Consider the following 6488-nt stretch of genomic DNA (forward strand, 5'->3'; position numbering starts at 1 on the left):
GGTCTAGCATTAACCAATTATAACGAGCAACTATTTCCTATAGGTAGGTTCTCTAATGCATAGTACTTCAGAGCTTGTTTTATTTATACTTAATCCTATAAACTAGATTTCTAATGATCAATGTGGTACAATAGCAAATGAAGTGGTTAAAATCCTATAGGCATGATTTCTAGTGAATAACTGAAGTGAATTGATGGAAAATTCATTTGTTCCTATAGGCAGGTTTCTAATGCGGTTGAAGGCAGTCATGCAAATGGAAAGAGTGCTCACTTCGTATAGGCATGTTGTCTATAAACACCTAGCAGTAGACATAGCATTTGAACTCATGTTTAATAGTAAACAAGTAATGTGTGTGTGCTCCCCCCTAATGTCATGATCTCTACAGTGCTCGTGCAATTGAACAACACATATAACAAACATATTACCAAGTCCTATAGGCACGTTATCTACCCATTTTGCATGCTAGTATTAGAATCTACCCCATTCCTTTTTACTAACACCCCAATCGTTTATACAAAGATTATTATTACATACTCAAATTAATAACTAAATGCCCAGCCTTACTGGGCCTTCAAAACTTCTAGCATATCAGACTTAGGCCCTAGTGACAATACATGACACAGAAATAAAGTATTAGGGAAATAGATATATTAGGGATAATTTTGGAGGTTGAGAGAATGACGAGGACCAAGCCCTAGTATGTCAGAGTTCACAAGGGCCTCAATTGGACCCCGAGCAGTGCTCACACTAAGGAGGTCGACAATAGAACCTAGATAGCCTTGGCTTTCAGTCGGCTAAGAATGAGAATTCAGAATAGCATGAGTAGAAAATAAGGAGAGTGGATAGTGATAGAGGGACATAAATTAAGTACTACACCAAGTTAAGCATACAGAGCAACTAAGCAGGCCAGTAGGTTCAGCAAGACAACAAAGCACCTCATAGATAGTCTCATAATGAAAGAAATTGGGGAAGCAACAGGTTTGCAAGATATACATAGATTATCATTCAGCCAATTGAGACCAAAGAGGTTCGTATTAAGCTAAGCATGCATCTTAGGGTCATACTAATCAGTATTTAGACATTGTGATAAATACTGGAAGAGGCAAGATATCAAATGAACAAAAACAGGCTGGAAAACATATTAGCATGGAAGCAAGATCATAGTTGAGGAAAAATGGAATGTTTATCTTAAAATCCTAAGTGATGCTAAGGATCAAGATAGCAAGGAAAACATGTTTAGAGTAAACCTCAAAGCAGTGTTCCATATAGTTGTGGCTAGTACACAAAGAACAGTCAATCAGACACAAGACTCAGCAATAAATGATTCATTCAAAGTAAAGTAAGGTTTCCATAGAGTTGTAGTAGTATGCAAAGCAAGGTATGAAGAAATTCTATAACTAACAACATATAGTCACAACAGTCAGATTCAGATCAAAATAGGTATGCATTGAAACTCAAAACTGAAACATATTCAGATGCTAGAGGTACAGAACTGATTCTACAAGAAAACAAAGAACCAACATAGAAGTGCAGACCATAGTAAAGAACACATACCATCCTAACACAAACTAAGGACAAAGCAGAAACTATCTCATGCATTCAACTATCATAAGATGACGAAAGAGTATTGAGCATTATCATAACAGTGCAATATCAGGGATTCACAACTAAATCATACTCATATAGTGCAAACATATATAGGCACGCAGAAAGAAAGAAAGAAAATTAATATTGCAAGGGTTAAAAGCACTAACCAGTAGCAAAATTATACGAGAAAAAGAATAGTAAAGAGCTTAATAGCAAGAACCCCAGATCTCTGATGCTTCAGAGTTCACAAGAGGCTCGAGAAGGGCTCCGAGCAGTGCTTGCATCGGAGGAGGTCGTTTAATGGCCTTGGCTTTCAGCCGGCCCAGAATTCAATAGTTTCACAAAATATTCGAGTGTAACAGAGTGAATGAGTAAGTGAAAGAGGAGAATAATGATAATAATAGCAGTGATTAGGTGATTCCCCCCGGTCTCCCCAAGGGATTTTAGGGGAGGGGTTTATATAGTAGCAGATTTAGCACATAAAATAGGGAAACACGGTAAATTAAACATAGAATAAGGAAAATATGGCATGTCGAAATCAATTAGAGTCAATTTAGGGAAAAATAATACATAGAATAGGAAGTTCAGTAAATTAAACGGAGAATAAGGAAAAATAACATGCAAATAACACTTAAAATAAGGGAATACAATAGATTGAACATAGAATAAGGAAAATATCGGTCAAACACGAGAAAGGGAAGAGTATCAATCGAACCAATAATGCAAGAATCGTTCAATATAACATGTATATAGACGAAAGATCGTCTAGATCTTCACAGAATCAGAGTAAATCTGTCCGTTCTTGAGAAGTAGTTCTTGCCAAAAATAGGGCAAGAACTAAGTAAAACCATAAACACGCATATAATGATAGAGTATCACAAAATAAGTAAGTAGATCATGGATTGATTCCATGTTTGAGTCGGAATCAGAGAGGATTAAGTGTTACGACAGCTAGGGTTTAATCAGAGAAGAAGAGAGATGAGAGAAGCAGAGAGAATGGGGGTGACGTCTCAGGGGAAATGAGGTTAGGGTTTCTGGGTTGGGGTTAATTAAAAGGGGTTGGTTTATTAGGGGTCGTTGATCATGTGAAATCAACGGCCAAGATGAGAGAATGGGGTTAGGCGGGTTGTTTAAACGGGTATAGGTAGTGGGTTGCTAGGTATTTTTAAATGGGTATTTTGGTTTTGGGATTCGGGTAATTGGGCAAAGGTTTTGGTAAATTGGGCTAAGGTCTGGGTAGTATTGGGTCCGAAAAATAGGTAAGAAATTGGACTATTAATTAAATACCCCAAAATTTATCAATATAATTTATGAAAAATGCTTAATAAATAAATGCAAATATTATTTATGCACTGAAATACTTAAAATAATAACTTTGTATTATAAAAATATAAATTTGCTATTTTGACATAAATAATATAGAATAAAGAGCCTTTATGAATGAATATAGGCCATTATTGCAAAATTAGATAAATAGCTTAAAAATGCTAATTAATTATATGAAATAAAATAAAATATTTTATACATATATTATATGTGAAAATATAATAATTTTAGGTAACTAAGTCATCACAAAATAATTTAACGGGATAATTACTAAATATTTATATAATTTAAATGCAAGAAAATTAATTTAAAGCTCTAAAAATTATAGAAAATTATAGAAATGCTTGTATAGATTTGTAAACTAAATATTGATGCAAATATACTATTTTGAAAGTGTATATGTATTTTGGAAAATATGAGGGCAAAATTGGGTATCAACAAAGAACACTTACCCAATCGATTTGCTTGAAAACCCCACAAAGAATCGCTCAAAACCGAGCTCTAGAACTCCAAAAATGGTAAAAATGGCAAACCCTCAGAATAGAGTACTATTTATTCCACCCAGGTCTTAAAGCATCACGAACGCGGAAGGGTGATCACGTTCGCGAAGAAGAAAAGTGAAGGCTGCCAGAAGACCCTTCGCGAACGCGAGCAAAGGAACGCGAACGTGAAGCACAAGGGACAGGAACCTACATGAACGCGAAGAGGGCATGCGAACGCGAAGGGTAAATGATCACTAGCGCTCAGGGCCTAGTTTCTACTACGCGAACGCGGAAGGAAGGATGCGAACGCGAAGAAGGAAAAAGGCAGACCTTCGCGAACGCGAGAGCTTGAACGCGAACCCGAAGAGGGAATATTAGGCAGGTTAGAAGAACACTACGTGAACACGAAAGGTACGTCGCAATAGCGAAGAAGAACATCATATGACAGAAAACAACAGTTCAAAATAGGAGGAAATGACCTGTGGTCCATCCGAAACACACCCGAGGGCCCCGAGATCTCAACTAAACATACCAACCAGTCCTAAACCACCATACAACTGACTTTGAAATACCTGGATCTGCACAAAAATATGCAGAAGTGTAGTATGAGTACACCATAGTGGTACCCAACAAGTATCAAGACTAAACTCAGTGGAGTAGTGACGAGGAACAGTCAAGACACCTACTGGACTAAATAACCTGAACAAGTATAAGTATATGAACAACAGAGTATAGTTCTATATAAATACTACGCGAAATGGCAAATAATACGGTAATTTCAGTAAGAAAGGAAAACGATAACTATCAGCGGAACACCATAGTAATGACATAGAAGAACGAACGGAAACACAACCTAAATCCGATGAACACAATTAAAAGAAGGGCATGTAGCAGCTAGATGAAAACAACCACTAATACACCAGATTTTAGTTAATAAACTCCATGAGGTACCGAACCTCATACTATTCATAACTCACGGGGTCCTAATACCTGAACCCTAACACTGGGCACCCTGTGCCCTCATTACACTTCATAACCGCACTGACGACTCACGTGCCAAATGGATCCATTCTCACATAGAAGGCAAGTAACAAGGGTGTGCATCTATACTCAGCAATAACACGAAAACCTCTTAACCGATAAGAGTGTTCAGCTACGTGTATGCTTGTGCAAGTGTCCTAACATGGTTCATGCCAGCTAATAAGTATAGGAAAGGAAATGGACAACACGTGGAATGCTTTCTCATAATTTTTCACAAGATAAAACTCACACAGGTAAGTGTACCACTACACAAACCTCAACCATAAGAATGCCCCCAGGCCATCACAAGTCATCACATATCAATCCCTGACACAACCTACCTTGTCTCACCACGTGTGCAATAGTAAAATAAATGCCCGCCATGTCTCACCACACGTGCATAATAATGTTCCCACCTTGTCTCACCATATGCAAAAGTACGTGTATATATATATATATATATATATATATATATATATATATATATATATATATATATATATATATCCCGCCTTGTCACGCTGCATGTGCAAATATCGATAGTAACAATAGCACGGCAGAAACCTCGTGCATCACAATAACAACAATCGCACGACAGAAACTTCCTGCATCACAACAATAAGTATAACAACAACAATGACAATAATACAAGGGTACAATAAATAAGTCAACTCAGAGATTCTATAACTTAAAGAAACGGAGGAACTAATTCACAAGGAGTAGCCACAATCGGGGAATGCTAGTCATAATAAGAACATCTCAACAAGAAAGGAAATACTATGTAACAATGGTCCACAATATACAGTTCGACAACGAGGAAGCTAACACAAATCGAATAATTCCAAATAAGGACAAGTCAACCAAATATTGGATATCTAATTTCTTTTAAGGTTGGGCAATTAGAAAAGAGATACAACAAATTCAGCTAAGAAGAAGCAGCGAAAAGGTAACCATAACCTCAATTAAGGCTGAACAATTATAGAAGAGATAGTAATAATTTCAATTAAAGATAAGCAGTTGGGGAAAGGATAACATGGCAATAGAAAGGTAACAATTTTAGTTAAGGCACATATGAATCAAATAAGCAATAAGAGTGAATCATGAAGTAATTAATTCTAATTAAGTAGTTAGAGGTGAAACTAGTAATTAAGAAGCGTAATCATAACAAGAACAACTGCATATTCAGTGAATATAAGGGCCTAAGGAACCTAAAAGGCCAATTTTCCACAAATAAGTCTGTGCACGTACTCGTCACCTTGCGTATACGGACTAAAATTAGCATAGAAGACTTAAATCCTAAGGGGTAGTTCCCCCACACGAAGTTAGGCAAGATACTTAACTCAAAGAAGACAGACCGATACTCAAGAATGAACTTCTCGGTGAAATGGCCTACGGACGACTCAAATCTAATCAAAATAACTTCAAAGCACAAATAAAACTCATAAGAAACCATTTCGGATCATAAAGCTTCAATCTTTATCAAAATCTAAAAATGACCCAAAAGTCGACTCCCGGGCCCGCACCTCGGCCCCCGACAAATTTCACAAAACCTGAATACCCATTCCGATACGAGTTCAACCATACTAAATTTATCAAATTCCGATACCATTTCGACTCAAAAGAAGACCCTTCACGAACGTGAGCAAAGGGACGCGAACGCGAAGCACAAGGGACAGGAACCTACACGAACGAAAAGAGGGCACGCGAACACAAAGGATAAATGATCACCAGCGCTCAAGGCCTGGTTTCTACTACGTGAATGCGGAAGGAAGGATGCGAACACTAAGAAGGAAAAAGGCAGACCTTCGCGAATGCGAGAGCTTGAACGAGAATGCAAAGAGGGAATATTAGGCGGGTCAGGAGAACACTGCGCGAACGCAAAAGGCACGTCGCGATCGCGAAGAAGAACATCGGATGATAGAAAACAACAGTTCAAAATAGGAGGAAATGACCCGTGGCCCATACGAAACACACTCGAGGCCCCCAGGACCTCAACCAAACATACGTGTCCTAAAATACCATACAAACTTAGTTGAGCCCTCGAATCACACCAAAAAATGCTAAAAACACAAT

This window comes from Nicotiana tomentosiformis, chromosome 12, assembly GCF_000390325.3.
Source record: "Nicotiana tomentosiformis chromosome 12, ASM39032v3, whole genome shotgun sequence".
NCBI lineage: Eukaryota > Viridiplantae > Streptophyta > Magnoliopsida > Solanales > Solanaceae > Nicotiana > Nicotiana tomentosiformis.